We start from the raw sequence: 22,390 nt of genomic DNA on the forward strand, positions 1-22,390 counted from the left end.
GGAGAGCCAACCTAGAAAGCATAGTTCAAGGACATTACATAAAGCACTAATCTATAAATCCTGTATCCTTGACTGATCCAGTTGTCTCGTTTTGCCAGCACTGTGCTATTATTACACATTTAATGATAGCTTCTTGTAAGCTGCTCATGAATCATATCCACACACACCTCCTTAGTTATTCCTTCCAGTTCCCAATACATTATTGACAGAAGCAAAACCGATCTTTTCCCGTGGATGTGTTTTTCTCTTAGCTCTGAGCTTCTACAGCGAGGGGAAGGGGTGGAAGCAGTGTTCCAGCTGAAGTCAAGAGAAACTGAAGCTGGGGACGCAAATTGCCATTTCCTAAAACCTGGCACATTTCAATCAACACCAAGAGTTTTGTCTTCATTACCTTTTATGACTCTTGTTTTGTCTTTGAAAATGTCAATTTGGAAAAAAGGTGGAGTTTTTCAGGAGAAAGGTTTTGATGGGCGCAGGAGCATGGAGTGGAATCAGTATCACAGCGTACTTTTCAGGCTGTCTTGACTCATCGATCTTTGTGTTCCAGTAACAGCAGTGGCAGATGGGTTTAGTTCTTACAGGTCTGTGTTTATCAGAATACAAATGCATGTGTCCTGGTCACAAAGTGCAATGGTGACTCCTAGTTACTGAAAAGGCAAGATAAATTTTAGACACTCGTTTTCTGTCCCTGAGGAGAAGGACCCTTCTTTCTCGTGCAAAGAACTTAAGGACGACAGGCTAACCTTTCAAAAATCAGACCTTTTTTATTGCATTTCTTAGAATCTGTTGGGCTGACTTTGGGCTCCTCATTCTGCTCTTTAGGGTTTTTTTTCCTTCACACGTTACTGACCAGTGAAATCTCTTGGTGGATCTTGACTAGGTGCCTTGCACTTCCTTTGAAATAGGAAATGATTAAGACATACTGTTCATACCTAACTTGCAGAATATTATATCCTGCCCTCTCACACCTCTCCTCAGTGGGAATTCTTACCCTCAGAAGAGAGAAATTGCCAGGTCCTCCAATCTCTCCATGTCAAAGTCTCAATGCCTTTCCTTCAGTCTCCTCTGGATGTTATCTTGGCAATTACAAAATTAATGGATAGGCCTGCACGAAAATGTGTTTGTTTTTATAACCCGCCTAAACCTGCCAAAAAGATTGAGGAAAGCTATTTTTCTCTAATGTATTTGTCTGGCATATATTTGTCCATGAAATTCATATCCAGGCATATGAAAATAGAGTTGTTACTATATGTAGCAGTTTGTGCAATTCAAGATAAAATATGGTTTTGTTGGCTTGTTTCTCTTGAGATGATTTCAGACACAATGGACAACGGAGAGAGGAAAATCCAGTGATTGCACCCATGGGCTGGATAGCAGAGTTCTGCCACTTTGGCAGTTTACAGTAATTCAGTAGTGTTTATGACGATAAGAAAGCAATTTGGTGAAAGTGAGGTAAAACAGCTAATACAGAGCAAGATAAAACTACAGTTAATTCAACCATCAGGAAACTGACCACTGAAAAATGGTCGTGATATGTCATTTTGAGTCAGTCCAGGTTGTGATTTTACTCAATCCACTCCTTGTTTAAGTTTCAGTGCTAAAAAGACCATTTGTCAGACTGTCACTCAAACAAACCTTATGCAACAGATACAAAGCAACCATAGTAGTTTGCTCTGGTGTAGCAAGACACAGAGGCCCTTGCCAGTAAAGTTTTTCTTATACTGTTTGTATTTCATCAACCTTTCCAAAAGATAAAGATGTGATGTTGGTGGGAAACAAAATCCAGTAGTCCAATGGTGTTTATCAACTGCTTAGAGCCAGAATTGTATGAGAAGTCAAACTGAAAGTGAGTAAAGACAATAAACAGAATGATAGATGTACTGGCACCTATTTGCATGTTATTTCAAGTCGTTGACAGGCTGGGATATAGCCTGTGCATAGACAAATGTGCTTTTGCCCTCACGTTTTTGCCAGGCATTCTCTCTGCAAGCAGCAGTGTAACTCTGGCGCCTACATTAAAAAAAAAAAAAAAAAAAAAAAAAAAGCAGCTCACGAGAATACTGTGTACCAGAATACTGCTCACGAGACTTTATTATTTTTCATAATACATCATCAGAAAATAGAGAATATTAATCTACAAATTTCTAGTAGAATCGGTTACCAAGCAAATGCATCCCATTTTAGATGAGAAATTGGAGACCTACAAGAAACAGTCCTTTAAAAGCAACACATTTTCAAGACAATATTGTGGTGTTTTATCTACAAGGACCCACACTGTCACCACTAAAACTATTACATAAGCAATCGCCACTGTGAGTAAGTCTTTCAAAACATAATTCCTAACTGGTATTTTTTTAAAAAGTGATCATTTTGGACAGCAGAACACTATATGCAAAAGTCCACTGGTAACAAAACAGAATCTCCTCTCCTTTTCCACCAGACAAAGACTGGGACAAACAGAGAAATAACTTTCTGTTAGTGGACCTGGATATCTGATGTTCTGAGAAGAGTAGAACAAAATGTGTTATGATGTCGGGTAGTTTCTCAGTAGAGAGGAGGAGGACAGCTAAAACCTGGGCTGTAAGCCTGACAAGTTTTTGGAATTTGAGTCGAGTAATTATGGGGCTAATTCAGGTGATATTGATATTAGCATAAAGGCTCCTTTAAGCAGTCTATCGAATAAGAGTTACATTTTTTCATTACTTCACAAGAAAACTTGGATCATGAGGTTCCTGCCACTTGGTATTCCCCATTGTCTAGCATGAGAATCTGACTTTGATGATAGACGGAGAAGGCTGGTTTTTCACATTTTTAAGAACATGCGCCTTCTTATGCATACTCCTACAAAGCTCCACAGCAAGAGGCTTTCTGTTTAAACTTCTGCTTTGGTTTTCAGATTCTTCTGGTTTTGCATCTGCTGACTACATCGAGGGTTGGGAAGGGGTTATTGTTGTTTTTTTTAAAGGCACAGAATGTAACGCGATCCAACAAGTCATCTCAAAGACACTCTCATCTGCACACAACTTGAAATGTGAAATCAGTGGATTTCTAATAAGGAGATGTATTTAGGAGGATCTGAGTGAGAGCTGGTGAAGGAATACAAAACCACAAGTCAAGATTCCTTCTAAAATCCCAGCTCTGACATCAGCTGCGCAGTGGAAAGCCATTGTACGTTACAGTGGGATTCATTTTGCTTAACTTTTGATCCAAGCAAAGCTTGTCAGCTGGGTTTCCTCTGCAGCATCGTAACACAGATGGTAGGCTAGGCAAAATGAACTGCTCTTTGGAAGTGCCGTGAGAGCTGTGGCAGTGCCGTGAACTCACTGCTATGAGAAAGAAGCCTTGCTAACATGAGGCAGGTGCCTTCAACACTTACTTCAGGTCAGAAACCTCTCTTCAGGAAATGTTTTCAGAGCTGAATCCTACCCCTTGAGGTGTAGCTGTGCTGCTCTTGCAAGTAATGGCAGCTGGAGATGGTCTGTAAAGTTTAAGGCAAGTCCACACTTAAAGCTTTTAATGATAGATTAATATTCTTTACAGGCATGAGGTTATTTTTGACAGCACTTAGCCTGGCAAAAGTCCTAATATAAACAAAAATCGGCTGCCATAAAAAAGTAGAGTTTTGCCGTTGCTTTTTTCTGTTTTACTCGGGGAAACGAGTGTAGGTTCTTTGGGCTCCCCTTCCAAGTAAATGTCTCTTCACTACAGCAGAAAGTGGCACCTTCGTTGATGTGATGGGTAACCCAGGAGCACGTGAATCATGACCTGGAGGAAATGTTGCTCTGGGCTGCGGGGTAGGGAAATGACCGTACCTAGCATTGGGGTAGGCTCTCTTCTGCACAGGATTTCCTTTGCCTCATACACTCTTGACACGGTTCAGGTCACGCTCTCTTCCCTGCTCCATGAAATCTCAACTAAAATGCATCTGGGCAGTGGCTTCTAAATCAGGGAAGGGTGCTATATCTGGTGTATGGGTCACGGAGGAGAGAAGTCGTTGCGCTATTTTGCACAGTGGTGAAACACCTAGCAAGAGAGGAGTGGCAACAGTCATTAAACAAGTGTTACGCTTAGTGCAGGGGTTTTGAAAGGCCTGCTGCAAAAGCAATCTTCTCCTGATATATCCTAAATGGTATAAAAATGTCATCACCTTCTCTCACAGACACAAGGAAACACACAAAATCATTGTAGCCGACAGCCAGGAGTTTTAAATACGGAAGCGGGCAAGCTACACCAGCCCAACTTCTGTAGACTAGGCCTTCCTTTTCATCTCAGTATCTACATCTCCCTTCTGTGCATGACAGAACTTTATTTCACAGGGGTGCTGCAATGACTAGTTTATTATTGTTTACTAAATGTTTGCAAGATTAACTGCAATGTGTAAGAGATATTGTAGCCTGACACATGTGTGGCTTGGTTATGCGAGACAGGCCTGTGTTCTTCTATAAAGAACAAAACCCCATTGATGTTAGAAATTGCTCGTTACGAATTACGATTTTATATTTTTTACAAAACAGTTCTAGAGTAACGTGGAAAGTGTAACCTTTCCATGTTCTCTGGTTCTCCTTAGTCCTGACACATCAAAGCAGCGGCCATGGGGAGACATCTGTCACTAGTTAATGTCATGGTGATGGAGGTAGAACCTCCTCTTCTGTTTGGGCCAATGTGGTCAGCCCTTTGATGGATGTGTTCAGCCTTCATCCAGTTTGATCACCCTGTGCAGCCCCTTGTTCAGATCTGCGTGTGAACAAGAATGTCCTGACCTGAGATCCTTTTTAATACAGCAGGGATCCGTGATATAAACCATCAAAGGAAACCTTTGATCTTTTGACTATCTCTTAGTCATCTGCTGCACAATGCAAATAATAATGAAAACAAAGCTAAGGAGCAGAGCAGCTACATTAAAGAATCAGGCTTGTTGCCGGCAACGAAGCTAATCACTGAGGTTTTATCCTATCGTCAGACTCAAAAAGAAAGAGGGGGGGAGGGAAGAGAAAAAAAGAGGAGAAAAAAAAAGCCGTGCTCAGCAGTGAAACCTCTCTGCTAAACTGAAATATTCCAGGAACACTAGTTATTTTACGTCAGAGGAGTTTATGAGAGACACAAACATGCAGCCACTTTTTACAGTAGAATTTAACAAATAATCTTTATTCCAGTGTATATACTATTTTTTTTTCTAATTTGCACAGAAATATGTATGAACATTGCAATTTGAGTACCACTCAGTTTCAAATTAATTTAGTAATACTGGAGTCTTCACTGACTTCTCTCTATTTTATTTTTTCTCCCCTTTCTTCCCCCCCTCATAATAGGCCCTTGGGATGGAAAGCACGTTGATTCAGAAAGTGAATATGTCACCTTAGGAAAATAATATCTAAAAAATATGAATCTCTCTGCTGTATTTTCATTTGGTTTTGTAACATCTTCTGAGAACCATAAAACCTCAAACAACTGTGCGTGACAGTTGGAGCCTGAAGAAGCGTGTGTGTGCGTATGCACGTGTGTCTACACGTGTGCATGTTTTTCTGTCTGCATGTGCTTTTGTGAACATACTGAAGGTTACTTTCAAGCTCCAAAGCCAAGCATGTCTGTTTATGTACATTCTTTCTCCTACATTCCTCTTGCACATAGTTATTTAACTTAGGTGAAATTTTGATCTGACAAAAAGCCTTGAAGTTTTAAATCATTTATTTAGTAAGTGAACAGAAATAGCCTAGAAACACCGGCAATATTCCTCTTCTGTGTGTGCTATCAGTATCTCTGACCTCTGCTCAAACTGTCAGACTGTCTCAGAAGTTGAACATGTTCCACAGCTCCACTTTGCGGTGCTAAAATGGGTCACTCTTCTGTCAGGGTAACCAAGCTGCCACAGTGGGCCGAGTACATGAGTTATAGCTGTCAGACCAAATAATCTCCATCACCTTTGTGTTGGTCTAAGTGAAAGCTTAACTTAAATACCTGAACCTGTGTAAGAAGAAAGATTTCACAGATAAAGAGGCCAAATTAATTGAGAATATTGACTTCAGTGAACAGATATTATGGCAGCATTGTTAAATGCACAGTCTTACTTTCAGTTATTCTACACCTTTGCTAAATACCGAAGTTAAATGAAGTATAAGCTGTTCTGGGCACAGAGAGCTTTGTAAAAAAATTGAAGCTGGAAACCTCTAAGGATAAGCCATGATACAGGGCCACAAGCACATTAAGGCTGATGCAAAGAAACTTTCAAACAAGGTCAAAATTAGAGTGATGTGGACAGGTTCATATCAGGGCGAAGAAAATCACTTTTTGGGGAGCAAAAATTGCTGCGGGTCAGAATAAAAAGTAAAAACCACAAACTTTTATTGAATGAAAATTTTAGAACAACCTCCAAGAATAGAGGTAGCAAATGATGCAACATATTTGGCCAAGAGGAGAGCAACAGTAGACAGGAACCCTTGACAGGGTGTCAAGCCAACAGGTAAACAAGTTGCTCAAAAAGCCTGCCTGCATTTTTCAAGAGTTTATCTGGAGCCACCATACCCCCCGCAAGCTGTCTCCATCTTAACAAACCAAACTTCTTCCATAAAAAAACCTACTCCATAGGAAAACGTGCTATCAGCACCGACCTAAACTGATGAATGTTGCCTAGTTTCTTCAGAGAAACTCTCATGCCTACCCGTGCAAAGCCAGTGAGCTTAGTTTGCTCAGCCCATGTAGCTGGAGTTTCACGTCAGGCAGCAGTGCTCCCTCTAAGCAAATTTGACCATCCTTCAGCCAGAAGGATGGAGGATCCCTGGAGAATGGGATCTATGGAGAAGAAGGAAGATGTAGAAGAAAGAAGTTAAAAATATCCAGGGCGCTATCACGCTCAGGAAGTGGTGCGTTAGAGAGGAAGGCAAACAGAGTTGTTAGAAAAAGCAGCTCTAAACCTTTGATTTATAACATCTTTCCTGACACTCTAAAGAAGACAACAAGTGAGGGACACTACCTACTATTTTCTGCTCTGTTTTACACAAGAGATTCAGCATAGCAAAAATAACAGGCACCGGTGGACACTAAGAACAGGTATTTGCTGTAATTAGCATCAGAACAAACTAGCACTTTTACCTGCTAGTTATTCACAGACAAGTCCAGCCTAGCCCTGTGTAAGGTTTAGCAACTATCATGAAAAAAAAATAGCCTGGTAGGTGCCATTTCTAAAAGGCGTCTCCTTTAAATTATTGTTTTTCTTTCTTAAAAGATATGAGGGAGACTCTTTCGTGCGCAGAAAATTGAAGAGTAACTCTTCGGTTTGCTAGATTTGTCGGTGTTAGAAGAGACACGAGCAAGTTTACAGCTGGATGAACCTGGGCAGACACTGAAAAGTGTAGGTGCTCTAAATTTTTTACGGTGGCCCATCTCACAAAAGCCAGAGGAGTACAGAGGGGTTGACAGCACCATCATTTTTCTTAACTGTAGCTGAATTGGGAGGCCTTCAAAAGACTTATTGTTGTACCAGCGTTGAACCCTCAGACTGTATCCAGAGGACTTTAGATTGGTTTTATTTTCATATATGCATGCCTTCCTGATTTTGTTTTCCTGTCTTTTTTTAGCACTGTAGTTTTTAAGTAGCTATTGGCAAGGGAGTGGAAATTTTACTTAAATATGTCATTGGTGGTATTTGAAAGGAAAAAATAAAGATATTTTAAAAGACCTGCTTGGATAACAAAAGGATTTTTTTTTTTTTTTAATTAACATCCATGAGCTTTTTGTTGTCCCTTGTTCCTTTCTTTTTGAACTTAGGCAAAGAGATTTTTTTTGTTGTGTTTACTCTTACTAGCCTTGTGCCTCTTTGCTTTAATTTCTCTGTGTATTTTTAGCAAATCGCTGTCCGTACAATTAATGGAAAATCCCATTTTTACAGAGGTTTTTTAAAGTTATTGTTTCAATTGTGTTACGACACAAAGATAGACCCTGTCCCAGGGAGCTTCCAGTGTGAGACTTAAACAAAATACAGCCACTAACTAAACAGACTCTGAATCTTTAAAAAAAAATAAAAAAAATAAAACATTGGTTGTCAGAAATAATATATAGAACTCTTTAATATGAAAAATTGCAAGTCTTCAACTGACCACATATCCTGCAGGAGTAATTATGTCATTTCAGAAGAAAATAAAACAGCCATGTTTTGTCAAATATAAGACATTTCACACACTATCAATTTTACAGATATAAATACCTAGGGGCATGCACAAACTCTATGATCACCAGTGGCAAATTGCCAAGTGAGGACAGATTCATTAAACATTAGAAGTATCAGGCACCCACCCAAACCCATAAATTAAAATTTTAAGCCTTGAACATTATGCCACTGCATACAAGTTAAATATGTTTGGAGACATTTTTATGCAGCCTAATTAGAACTGAATGGAAATCCCAGTTAATGTATGATGTAGCTCTTCCTTAGCGGAGTTTTCTTGGCTAAAATCAGTATTAAAAGAGTCATATTCCTTTCTGCAACTTGTTGCTACTAAAAGAAGCTGGTGGTAAACTGGCTCCAGAAGACGTTAGGAAACTGCCGCAACTGGATGGTTAAATCAACCCCAGTCTGTTTAGGCTAGCGGGGCTGCCGTAAACCTTTGTAATCTGCAGGCAGGCGGAGTGAGTTCTCAATGAATATTCTCAATAGCAGTGACTAATCTTCTTTGAAACTAGCTCTTGTCACCAGATGAAATTGTCAGCAGGCTCCTGCAGCTACTGTTTGAGCAGCCAGTCTCTATTTACAGTTTTAAAAAGCTACGTGCATCTCAGCAACCAGATACAATTAAACTTAGAGTTTAATCAGCACGGCAAGCTCAAGCCTCTTTTTCTCATCTCGCTTACTAGGTTACACCCACCCACAGCAGCTATCAGGAAAGACCTTTGTGCACTGGACAGAGCAAAGAGAATCGCTTGAAACACGAGCCGCTTAATTTGCCGTCTAAGGAAAGATTGTGCGGTTTGGTCTATAATCTTACTTACATTAGGGAGTTAAAAGATGAAAAGCAATAACGGATTGTTGCACTCGTGGAGTGGGAGAGATGTTCATTCCCTTCAGCTGAGCTCAGGCGTTATCCATGAGGTACTTGGTATTTTATCCAGCTCTAGATTCCTTACTCATCCTCGATTACCACTTTGCAGGGTCCCATTTCATAAGGAACTCACCAAGGGTTGCTCTCAGTTGTGGTCTTTTTCTCCTTTTAATCAGGGAATTGGTGTAACGGACAAAGATTCCTTAGCATTGTGTCAAATTGCTTCCTAGATTTAAAATTACAGAAATATACACATTTTTCTTTCTGTTTTTGAACAAAACTCGGTTTGAATGTTAAGTTCTGGCCAAAATAACTCAGTGCCCTAAACTTCAAGGCATTAAAAAAAAAAAATCTGTTCTCCATAATTTTGAAATATTATACAGAATTTTCATAATATTCCTTTCTGTACCACTGCATTTCGTGCAAACGATGAGTTTTATGCAAATGATGAGTTTCACAACAGGGATTCCTCTTGCTTATAGCTGGCAGGTAACTGTGCAGTTATGCAAACCACACCATAGGGCAGATGATAGCAATAAAGTTAGACCAAGCATGATTCAGTTATGGATAGCAGCTTCTACATGGTGGAGGACAGATTCCCTGCTCCCCTAATTGCAGCTCTTCCCAGAGAAAGGTCCCTAGTCCAGACTGGAGATGGAGGAGGAGATAAATGCAGTGCCAGTACAAGTGGGATGCTGGACAACAGCATGACCAAGAGTCACAATCTGGCTGCTTTTGCAACAACACCAGTGCTGATGCTGGGACTAACCCCAGGTTCCTCCCCATTTTTTTCCCTCCCTCTCCTGATAAGCCTGAACTTTAACTGAGCGAGTGCTAGGTAGTAACAATATTTTAGAAGTTACAAACAGTCTGAGCAATCGAGCGATGAGTGAAGTGCTCTTTTGGTCAACAGAGTCACGGAAGAGAGTGACAGTTACACAGTAATGAATTTGCAGCAATTCTGTTTGTCATCTTTGATTCTCTCTTCAGGGATAATGATGAAAGATAGTGGAGGTAGAGGACACAGGATGAATAATTGATTGTAAAGCATATTCACAAGTAGGGAACAGCAACCAAAAAAATCTCCGCTGACTGTTGCGAAGATCCTGCAGGGAATGCTGATTGTGGATCGTTGCTGTGAAGGACTGGATATTAGTGCCTTTCATGGTAAATTAAGGTTGGGTTACTTGGCATTAGCTCTGTTTGAAGTTCAAACAAAAGATAAAGGTCCCTTCAAAAATAACGCAAGGAATTATTTTTCTTTTCATGTTTTGTTTTATCAAATTAATAATGCTCATGTACTCCCCATTCGCCCTGTGGCTATGATTCATGTGTGTATATGCATAAATGAGAGATACAGGCTTTCAGAATTTACCACAAAAATTAAAACAGGAAGGCAGATGGCAGTCTTTTATTCCATCTGTATTTCACTTAATCAGCTACTCTTATCAGAACTGCTGCTTTGGAAATCAGTGGTTCTTATTATTTGTTCCTTGCAAACTAGAGACACACAAGCTGCTCTTTTGTGAATGTTCTTCTGGCTGACGCATATGCAATAGCTATCTATATGTAAGAAAAGTGAAAGAAAGTGAAATTACCTCAAAACTTTTAGCATGTATTAGCTAGGTTTAACAGAAATACTTTGCCTAAAGATAGACAAGTCTGGGCCTTAATTTTCCTCTATTTGAGCTGTTGTAAAGGAAACTGTCAGTGGAGTCACCCTGATGCAGGGAGTGAAGAACCAAATCTCTTTTGCATGAATTAGTAAAGTCTCAAATTAAATGAAGCTGGAGGGCGGGGGGGAGTGAGAGAGAGAGCAGCACTTATGTATCCATTCTTACCAGTCTGGTAGCTCGCTACTAAAAGAAAAGAAAAGAAAGAAAGAAAGAAAGGAGGGGGGAAAAAAAAAAACAAACCACAACCCAACCAACCCACAACTGAAAAAGAATGGCTGGCAGGCTGGACACTGTCACAGCGGATTTGTGGAGTTAATTTACCTATTTTGCAGGCATGTATTTTAATAAGATTTAATGAGCTGCTGAAAAGAGGAGTGCTGCTTTTTTTCAACTGATGGCAGTAAGATGAAAACAAGCGGCTTTTTAGAATGACGTTAACTAGCACTTTAAAAGTTAATAGAGCTCCTATGAATCTGTGTTGGCAGCACCTGGAAGAAGCAGGTGGGAATTCCACTGAGATAAATGGCAAGCCAGGGGCAGAACAAAATAATAAAATCTTATTTGCAAGATCTGGATACAACATCAGTCCTTCTGGCAAAATCTTTTTCAAAATCAGTGGAAGTCGTGTCTGCAGTGAAAGGTAAAAAAATATTTTGAAGAAAATCTGGGACTAGTAAAATTTTTATGGTATGTCAAATGCAGACAGTGCTTTTAGAAGAGTATTTTTAAATTTTCGTAACAAAAATTCAAATCACAAATGTAATAGGTGAAGGAACATGTAAGCCAACCACAAGAAACATCCACAACAATTGGAGCTCAGTGGCCCCGGGTGTTGGATAATGAGGTTTTCAGGATCGTATCAGTTCTCTGCGTTGTAGAGATCAAGAGAAAGAAAGCATGTGCATAAGCAACGAGTCCAAATTCAGCCCTGAAATGCTTACATACTTCCCTTCCCCCCCCCAATGACAGTGGGAAATGCACACCACTGTCCGCCAAGGGCTGAATTTTGGCCTCTTGCTTGCAATCCAAAACCATCATAAAGGTAGAAACTGCTTTGATTTCATATGTTCCTTCTGAGACTTGTTTTGCAGTGTGCTGAAACACAAAGGCTCTGCTTTTCTGGTTTGGCTGAGCTCCTTAAAGGGCAGCATCCAAAGGGAGTGATAGCAGCAGCGGTGGTTTTCAGTCCCACGTATAAACCCATCGGGCCTGATGCCAGCTGAGGCACTGTATGCCCGGAGGACAAGTAGACGATAAGTAAATCTTTTGACTCCATCCCGCAGGTTGTTCTCATCAATGTGGCAAATGAAATGTGGCCTGGAGATGTCTACGGAGGGGTGTCGGAAAACCTAGGTGAAAAACTGTAGTCAGTGGAAAGTTATCTGGGGAGCTCCAGAGAGATCTTGTACCGTGTAATGTTTACATTAATGACCTTGGTGATGGAGGAGGAGAATACATTTCTTGAATTTGCAGATGACAATATGGGAGGGACTGCAAGTGTGCTGAAGGACAGGATTAGAATTTAAAGTGATCATATAGAAATGAGCTGAAAATATATAGGATGCATTTCAACAACAACAAGTACCAGAAACTACACTTGGCAATAATCAACTGCAGGCTTGAGGAATGGGAATGAATTAGCCAGACGGCAATTCTGCAGAGAAAAGCTTGCGTATGGTATACTGGATCCAGGCTGAACACAATGCCAGCAATATGATGGTTAAACAACACAAAATGCCATACTGGGATGTGTAACCAGGAGTAGAGATTGACTGATGTGTGAAGTAAATCTTCTGCTCTATTACTTCCAGGACTTATAAATCTTTAGATCAGGGTTTGAGTGTTGTCCTGGGTACTGTAGTTTGGGGTATTGGGGGAAGCAGGGGAGAGCAGAGGGTACGACCAAAGGTTTGAGAGACACGGCCTACAAAAACCATAACTCATCTCTGGTAATTTAGTCTGAAAAAAGGGGAGACTGAAGGAGGAGCATGGTGCTATAAGTACATAAAAGAGCTAAAAGGAGGAAAAGAATGCTCTGTTCTTCATTTGCATGCTGGGTAAGATAAACTGGAGCAAGTAATGTGCAGCTAAAATATTCTTCACTTTCTAACAACAGAGAAAATTAAGACCTAGACTAGATTACCTGCATGGTTGTAGAGACTTTCAAGAATAGTCTTGACAAACATGTACCAAGAAGAACAGGGATGCAGCCGACCAGCCTTGGGCAAGGGATGAACTGGGTGACCTTCCAGCTCCTGGTCCTGCCTCCGGGAAACGCTCTGTGATTCACAGCCCACTGCCGACAGTCTGGAGGGGCTGTTACAGAGCACGGCCCCCCTCCAGCCCTTGCCCAGCCCTACAGAGGCTGATACAGACTTACTTGGCAGGAGAACGTGTGTCATCAGGCAGGTTGTGGCTTCTCCAAGCTGCTAGGAAATGGACGGCAGTCAGCCAAAAATGCTGGTAAGGTAACAAAGAGCCTGAAAGTAGAAGAATTCAGATGACTGTGTATAGGGTGAGGTGCGAGGTTCAGATGTTGAGCCAAGCTTTGCTCTGTCTCTTTCAGTCTGCCTTATCTTCTTTTTTTTTTTTTTTTCAGTTTGTGCACTCTACCTCTTTTATCCCTTAGGAGAAATTAATTTTGAATGTTTTTGCGAACAAATAAAGATCAGTGGCTTGTGGTTTTTCATAATGCATCGCTTTGTGGTATGTCTTTGTCTGCACATCACAAATTCCAGTAGATAAGAAAACTGAATAAATATTTCATGTATCACAGAAAAGAGCTAATTAGCTGGATTGATATAAGTTGTTCTGTGACCCATGAAAATATGTTAGTCATAATGCTGTTCTTGATAAACTCCATGCAAACTCATTCAGACATACTGTCAAGCTAGGAAAGGGAAACGTGAAAAGCAAGGAGAGGCACTCAAGGTAATAGTGAAAGAAAAGTCAGAAGGAAGATTTTTGTCTTAAAGCTATCCCACAATGTCTAACTCGGTTCTCCCGAAAGCTGCTGACGGCACCATAGCCTAAGTGGGTAAATGGCCTCCCGGAGTTATGAAACTAGAGTGGTGTGATTTGTTCTGCAGAGGGTGGAGTAAGAATGAGGGCAAGGCTTGAGGTGTGGTTTTTAAATGGTGCACTTAAGGTCATGGACCGGCTGGCTCCAGTCAGATTATTGCCCTTCTGTCTGCAGACAAACCTCTTACTAGTATACCCCGCCTTTAGAAACTGCACGGAGGGAAACCCGGCCATCTCCAGGATGATGTGTAAGATTCAGCTACCCCCTTTACAAGAGAGGGCTCAGAATTTTGGTCTCAGAATATGATTCTTTATATATGATTCTTTTCTGAGGTGACAGAAGTGAGGACTTCTCTGTAATTGAGAGGTGAAGAGTGGAAATATGTTTTTAGAAGAAGAGGGGTGTGTAAACGTTCCCTTAAGAACATCTCTGTGAGTATGCCTGCACATTTGTGTATTCCCCTTCATTTAGCAACCAGCAAAGTCGGGCTATGCACGACATTTCCATACTGGAAATCTCCCTTTAAGGCCAAGCAATCTGCCCTTCTCCTCCTGTGCAGTCAGGCTTCGAGGCAGGGCAGGGAGCAGGGACAAACTGTGCTCCCTTGGAAAGCTTCTGGTAGGTTGCCTCTCTGGGGCATCCCCTGCAGAGTCAAAACCTGCTCCTTCATGAGCTTCTCCTTGGAAACTGAAACACCTCAGGGACACAACAGTGTCCCAAATTTGTAAGTAAGCAACATAAGACACTACCTTCTCCCTTTATTGCCTCAAGCAGAGACTGTGTCTTGGCAATGAGATCCCTGTAAAGGAAGTCCTGTCCATGCTCCTGTCCATCCTTTCAAAAGCGTATGTCGGGCTCTGGCAGAGCTGGTGTCTCCTCTACAGATTGACAGATCCCGTAAGTGTAGTGTGCTAGTTGTGACCACAAGACTCCTTCAACCTTCTTAACCACTGAGTTATATTAGCCAGCTGGGGGAGTTTCACTGAGGGCAAATGCCGGGGGCTGCCCTTGGGCCACAACAACCCCCAGCAGGGCTACAGGCCTGGGGAGGAGTGGCTGGAGAGCTGCCGGTCAGAGAGGGACTGGGGGGGCTGAGAATGAGCCAGAGTGTGCCGAGGGGGCCAAGAAGGCCAATGGCATCCTGGCTTGTGTCAGCACTGGCGTGGCCAGCAGGGACAGGGAAGGGATCTGAGCCCTGGGCTCGGCACTGGGGAGGCCGCCCCTCGATTCCTGTGTTCAGTTTTGGGCCCCTCACCCCAAAAAGGCCATTGAATGACTCGAGCGTGGCCAGAGAAGGGCAACGGAGCTGGGGCAGAGTCTGGAGCACAGGTCTGCTGGGGAGCGGCTGGGGGAACTGGGGGGGTTCAGTCTGGAGAAGAGGAGGCTGAGGGGAGACCTCCTGGCCCTCTGCAACTCCCTGCCAGGAGGGGGCAGAGAGGGGGGATGAGTCTCTGGAGCCAAGGAGCCAGCGCCAGGCCCCGAGGGAATGGCCTCAAGCTGCCCAGGGCAGGGTCAGGCTGGCTCTGAGGAAGGATTTCTGTGCAGAAGGGGCTGTTGGGCGTTGGAATGGGCTGCCCAGGGCAGGGGGGAGTCCCCGGGATCCCTGGAGGGGTTGAAGAGTCGGGCTGAGCCAGTGATGAGATTCCTGGTGTAGTTGGGAACGGTCAGTGCTAGGTGAACGGTTGGACTAGATGATCTTCAAGGTCTTTTCCAACCTAGACAATTCTGTGTTTCTGTGATATCCCCACATCTCATTTCTATGAAAAACATTCTTTTACTGTGCATTTTAAGGTAATCTGAGTGAGTTGGTAATGTCTTGAGGTTGTATTTAGAGGTTCTGCTTCTGTTAATCAGAGTGACAGATGGGGTAACATCACATGCCAACAATAAATGTAGTTTCTGGATGTCATTTGCTTTAAAACATTTGTTTGCACATGCAGGTATACAAGTACACAAAGAAAAATCTCTTTAAAACTTTTGGACTGGAGCTTTTCCTGTTTCAGTTTAAAAGGTGACAGTCATAGAGGAAAAAGATTTGAGCAGATAGAGAGCAGGAATTAAATCCTCTAACTTTTTTTCTGTGATGTCTACTAGAGTTTTGTCTTCCATAGGGTTAGGTTTCTCAGTCTCCTTTTAGATCCAGTGTCTACATAAGACATACAGTATTGCAAAGTAGGTCATATCAGGAGGAATAAAACTGGCAGCTTCACATGAAAAGAAGCCCTTTATAATGCTAGAATCTGTTTTTAAGGTGCTGTTCAGCATGTAGAGGAGTTTCTCTTCATTCTAGGCAGTGAAATTCAACAGCCAGCCAGGCCAGACATCTGACATTCACACGTTTGGCTCCTGCTTCGTGCAGGTAGGTGCACAAGGCCATGCCTTGCCCCTGCACTGCAGCATCATCCCCTCCTCGTGGCCCGACACAGCGGGTGTGGTGGCTGCCAGCTTTGCCTACCTCCTTGGTGGATGCTGTCATCCCCAGGCACACCTGGTGCTACAGCGCTCCTCACCATCCGACTCACCCAGAAGTGCCTCGCTCACTCCTCGGGTTGGGGTCCTGCCTTGCAGGGACCCAGAAACCTGCTGGGGCCTGCCTGGGCGGCAGAGGACCAGAAAGGAAAGGCTCTCCCACGTCAGAGCTACACCAAACGGGAGGTAAAGCGTGACAGAGGGAGAGGGTGCAGCAGGCTGGAGGATGAGACCAGGGCTGTGGCTCCCAGTTACACCACAGTGCATCTCCCTCGGAGAGCCTGTTCCCCACCGGCGGAGCAGAGGGGATCCTGGCCTGAAGCTGCTCTTCTCAGATGCTGCTGAAATGACCTCAAATTTGGGATTCAGAGTTGCTAAGGACACTGAGTTGGTGTCTGTAACGAATTTTGGAACAATTCTGGGCTGTGATTTTTACATTCATTTAACGGCTCTGGGCAGTGGACTATTAATGTTTTTCAGCAAAGACATGCCTCAGGCTCCTTGGCAAATCCTGGCTGTAAGAGCAAGTGCAGTAACCTGCAGAAGGCTATAAACTGTGTCTTGGCCGTGCCACATGTTTTATTTCCATTTGAATTTCCCCTACCCCTGTATTCTTATAATTTCACCCTGTCTTTTGAGCACATACAAAAAAAACCCAAAAAACAACCCAAAACCAAAACAGTGTTGCTCCAAGGAAAGCAGTGATTAGACTGGGACTGATTGGAGGGGAAGTAGATTCCAGAGAGTAGAGGTTTATTTTCAATTTAATTTGATATTCACATTCACCAGCACACAAATTTTCCCCCCAAAATGTACCTTTGGAGGAAACACTAGTCAGCATTTCCCTAATTCAGGGAAGAGTTCAGCTTGATGTACATAACAGTTTCCACTCGCCGCTGGTTCTGGATAGCGTCATGTTTTAGAAGACACCTCATACCACTTGCTTGTCCTTTAAAGAGTGTTACTCAGATGAAAGTGAAGTCCAAAGAACACTTAATTAATAACAATAATTGGCTAATGAATACAAATGTGTAATGAATGATGCAATAAATGGGTTTAATTACAGTCACAGTTAAATACAGTGTCAGCACCTTTCTGTGGAACATGGCCAACCCACAAGAGTTTTGAAATCACAAACTCCAGACCAAAATTTTCACACTGCTTGTTTCAGATGCTTTTTTTTTTTTTTTTTTTTTTTTTTTTTTTTTTTTTTGGGGGGGGACGGGGACACACACACCAAAGCTCAAACGCTCAAGAGCACTTTTTTGCTGAACAAGGGTGCTCTGAGATTTTTAAGTTAGGTACCAGCATCGTATCCTGAGCTTAGCATTCCAAAAGGAAGGGTCACCAGATCACCTTTGGGAATCCCATGCATATGTTGAAGCAGGTGCCCAGCCTACTGGACTGTGAGTGTGGGTTGTTTTGGTTTGGTTTGGTTTGTTTTAACAGGCATGGACATGTTGAGAGACCTCTTTAAGTTTGTAAGACACATCCATCCCATTTTAAGCAGCTGCAGAGTTACAAAGAATGAGTGCCTGTGTTTGGTAGGTTAAAAACTCTGCCTGTGGTTAATTCATGCCTCAGAGCTCAGAGCTTTAAAAGTGCTGGGTGGATCGTTGTGGTTTTTCAAAATTAAGGTGTTTCATTCCCCATAGTTTCTCCTTCTTTGTGTGTCATCATTTTCAAAGCTTTTATGGCAGGCTTAAATTTAGACTCCTTGTGGCTTTGCTGGGGCACCACCTTTACCCTATGTGGTCACAATTTTGTGCTTCCTGTCTCGAAAAGATGGTGCCAAGATGGGTGGGGAGCTTCTCAGTGAGGTAACCAAGGATGGGCAAAATAGCATCACATATCATTTATTTTCCAATTTGAAGGCAAGCAGATAGGCAAGAAGTACGCTTAGGTAGCTAACTTCACTCAGAAAGAATGGGCCAGAGTTAAGTGAAGGCAGATGTATTTCATGGTCCCAGTGCTAATTTCATGTGTTGAGGAGAGTACTCAGGGATGTATGGGTGTATAGATTAGTGAGACGGATGGATGGATGGATGGATGGATGGATGGATGGATGGATGGATGGATGGATGGATGGATGGATGGTTAACATACCAATTATTTCCTTAGAACTTTAATTGCACTGTCTGACATGTAATCATATTTGTAGGCCACCAACATTTTCCAACCCCAGTATCTAAAGTTGGCTTTCTAATTTTATATCAAGGTTGCTAATGAAGGAGGCTTGAGCTTTTTAAAAAATCAGTAGGAACTGCTGCCTGGTCAGCCCTTTTGGAAAGCAAACCATTTCTACAGGCAGACAACTATGAGTAGTTAATTTAGGAATCAAGCTTTTTCTGCTGTGAAGAATAATATCTGGTTTGACTGTAGATAGATGATGCACATCATACATTTCTGTGAAGTCCTAGCCCTGAAAATGTGTTTCCTAGCAAAAGATCAGGGACAAAATTGTTCTGTGAAGCAGCAAACCACTTTTCAGCCATAACAATCATACAGTTTATTTCATGCTATGGAACAAATTCTACTTAAACTGCAAAATATTTTTTTTTTTTTTTTCCCCAATGGTTCTGTGCTTCCTTAAATGCTGTATTGCACAGAGGGAGGGTCTGAAAGGTAAGAACACTTTTTTTCTTTGATTTTCTTTGGGCTATCATCCTGTATTTTCACCATTAGAAATGCCATGGATCTCCAGAATGATCAGCATTTATTTACCCCGGAGGCCTGTCAACAGCCTCTGGAAGGCCAGGATGGGCAATGCGAAGTCTTTTACAGATAAGAGGGAATTTAGAGTTCTTCTCTGAATAGGTCTCTCCTTAAATATCCATTTAGTTTTGGAGTTTACAAGATTTTAAAAAACAAGCGAAGAAAAAAATGTGATTAAAAATGGCCTGTGTTCTAAAATGGTCCCTTATTTTTTATGTCCAGTGCCTTTTCAGTTGTCACGCAGGACAAGAGATTCTCATCTCCATCGTAAAGGAGTAGATGTGACATGATTTTACAGCGCTCTGAGGTTTGAAAGCCTGAAAATTGATTTGTATTATTGCTGATTTTGTAGGGCAAAGCTCTGCCTGCATTAGCCATGCAAAACTATGGAAGGAAGAGGGGTTTGCAGTACAAATTACTTAAATGAAAAACAGAAGGAAGATACACTGTATTGTCTTTCCAGATACAATTACCTTGTTGACATGAATTCAATTCAGGAAAGTGCATTATTAATAAAAACCTACCATGAATATGAAGCAGATGTCCTAATCTGATACAACTGTAACCCGGAAAGAGAGGTTGCACTGAAGTGATTCAGTGGTAAATGAGGTAAGAGGTAGAATAAAATATATAGCAGTTAAGAGGCAAGCCCGTTGGCTCAGGCTTTGAGACCTGTACTGTTACCCAAATATAAAATCTTAGTCTCATGATTGATAAAATCTTATTATTCTCCTCTCTGGAACTCTCCATTGGTGTGCTCTTGTGTTCTGTAGCAAGTCCCTTTTTATTGGACTCTTTGGCCCTTGCCAAAGGCCTCTTCAAAATCAGAGGGAAACAAAAAAAAACAAAAAAAACCCAACAAACCAAACCACCTGTAAACCTTTTTAGCAGTGACTTTTGGGTTGAGAGGAAGCTACTTTGCAATAAAAACTGCTGCTGGATAAAGTTTATTTCTTTTGAGAGCTCCACAGATAGCAGTCTATATAATAGAAGTACTATGAACACCCATTATCAAAATGGCAAATGAAGCTCAAAATACGTACAAAGAAGTAAGAAATTCCAGTATCAAGCTTTTGAAGGTGATCAAGTATTTGGGGCGCATTTGGTTTTAGTGATTCTACTCAAGACTTCCTTATGCTCCTGTTTTTCAGCACCTGCCAGTCAACCCCTCCCCACCACCTGAAAACGACCGAAACCAATACAGACCTTTTATAAAATCAAATACACAGAAGTTTAAGTTACTTTGGAAGCTGTGGCTGTAATTTCCAGCATTTTGTGGGCTGCGGTATTTGTTTCTGCTCTTTGTCTGTCTGCTTAGACTGCAAGACCCTTGGAGAAAATAGCATGTTCTCCTTAGTGCTTTATACAATACCTTGCACAACGTTAGTTCATAAACAAGCATGCAAACAAAGGAATAAATTCCATTTAAAACGTGTAGAATACTTGAGGCTCTAAATACCTTTTTAATGGGGTAGTGGTTATAGAAGTTTTACAATGCATGTTGGTCATCTGCAAAATAAGAAAACATAGGACACATTTTGGATTCATTTTGTGGCTCTGATCCATGCTTCTTTCATTAAAGCTCATTCCCTCCCCAGCCGTCTCTTGCATGAGAAAGAGACAGGGCAACCTGGAGGATTGAAGAATAACAAAATCTAAAGGGAGTTTGAGAGATGGTGGAAAGAATAAACAGACTCAAATGTCAGGTTCTGCCAAGAAGACACCTGGAACAAATGTATTTTTCTATTATTGTATGCTAAGTGGGTTCACCCCAAGAGTTGCTCGGGATTTAATAGTGGCATTTCTTGAGGAACAGGTTTGAAATGAGCTTAATCACAACCAAGTGATACTTTGCTAATTTTGTAAAGGCAGATAATTATTGAACATTTCCGTGGGCATTTGAAGGGGTGGGGTTTTAGAGGGACTTGGAGGGTGGGGATTTTTTTTTTTCAGTTTAGAAAAGAATGAGCGAAAGCTTGTGTGCCAGATGTTTCTTCTCAGATTACAGCAGCCTGCTTGGTCTACATGTACAAAATGGGAATAGGCCTGTTGCAGTACCAGGTGTTATATCTAATATATAGCATTACTGTTACTGTTGTTTATACAGTAGTCCTCTAGCTGGGTCTCAGGCATGCCACAGGCTTACACTGCCATGCTTAATATCTACAGGAGTGACTATGAGAGGGCTCTGAAACAACGTCCTCTCTGTATTAGAGAAAACTCTGCTTTAAGCTACATCATCAGGGAGGCACTTAGGCCTCGAGGTAGTCCAGCAACTGAAACTTTTGCGAGCCTGGATCTCAGTTGCTGTGTAGAAACCTCCATTGAGTGCTACAATAAATGGCTTAAGGTAAAGAAATTGCACGGGTCATCGAATGTGGGGTAGCTTTACTGTGTGACTTAACATAGGTACTTCAGAGCTGTCTAACGTTTAAAAGTAGGAAAATCACAAACAAGGAAAGGAAGAAATTCAACAGAGCATCTATAAGCAAGCCAGACTGAAAATAGGGAAAACACAAACAAGGGAGGAAGAAATTCAACAGAACATCAACAGCAAGCAAGCCAGACTGGTTTTCTTTATTCTTTACACTCCCGTCATTACACCTACAAAATGACATTCTGAACGCTCACATACCAATGTTCGTGTACAGAACTACCATTCCAAGTGTTTAAAACCCATGAACTGGACTGCATTTTTATATAATCTCCGCTTATCTTTTAAGCCGCATCCAGACTTTCAAACGTTACCCAACAGTGAGCATCTCCTGCTTGTTGTCAGCGTTTGCAAAGAGCTCAGCATTTACTCAAGCGCCTACACTGGAGTTGCACTGTCTTGAAAAATTCAGTCATCAGCATGGATGCTTAATGGATGCTTTGGTCTTGAAACTACAGCTGGTGCTGCTTCAGAAAGTCTGCGTCCGGTGCTGTGACAATAGGTAGCTTTTAAATTCAGAAGCAGAGTTTTCCCAGGCCAAACATTTTTACGGACACTTGTTTTATCTTGTCAGTGCTTGTTCACACGGTACGCTATTTATGAAGCATAAGATAACATCAACCCTATAAACATATATTTCATTTGTAGGAGTGGTTTATTTTCCATGAATACATTCATATGTGCCATCTAGCTAAAGAAAGCAAGTTGTACATAACTAATCAGTGTTAAAGAAACAGCTTTATTCCATAACTTGAGAAGAAAACAGCTGAGCCATTACCAGTTTTGAGGGGGAAAAAAACACCCATTTTTTTTTCTGCAATATGACTAAATATCCTTTTCTTTTTTTCCCCTTGCTCATCCTTCATACCCAAGTTAGAAGGTATTGTACAGACTTTTAAATCTCTGTGTTCTCCCATTTTGAGGAACATAAGCCATTCTTTTAACTACAGGATATCCTTAAGGGGGAAAAATGATCCAGATTTACTAAGATATACCAGACTTTATTAATACAGATTGCAAGTGAGCAGTATCTGGGCAGAAGAAA

The 22,390-nt window shown here is 41.7% G+C and overlaps 1 protein-coding gene across 1 annotated transcript in view; it reads left to right on the forward strand.

Annotated features, from left to right (window-relative positions):
- LOC113490642 (potassium voltage-gated channel subfamily KQT member 1-like) overlaps window positions 1-22,390 on the forward strand; it is a 479,623-nt gene that overhangs the window by 341,065 nt on the left and 116,168 nt on the right.

The sequence above is a fragment of the Athene cunicularia genome (assembly GCF_003259725.1).
Source record: "Athene cunicularia isolate RWA chromosome 1 unlocalized genomic scaffold, athCun1 chr1_part2, whole genome shotgun sequence".
In the NCBI taxonomy this organism is placed as follows: Eukaryota; Metazoa; Chordata; class Aves; order Strigiformes; family Strigidae; genus Athene; species Athene cunicularia.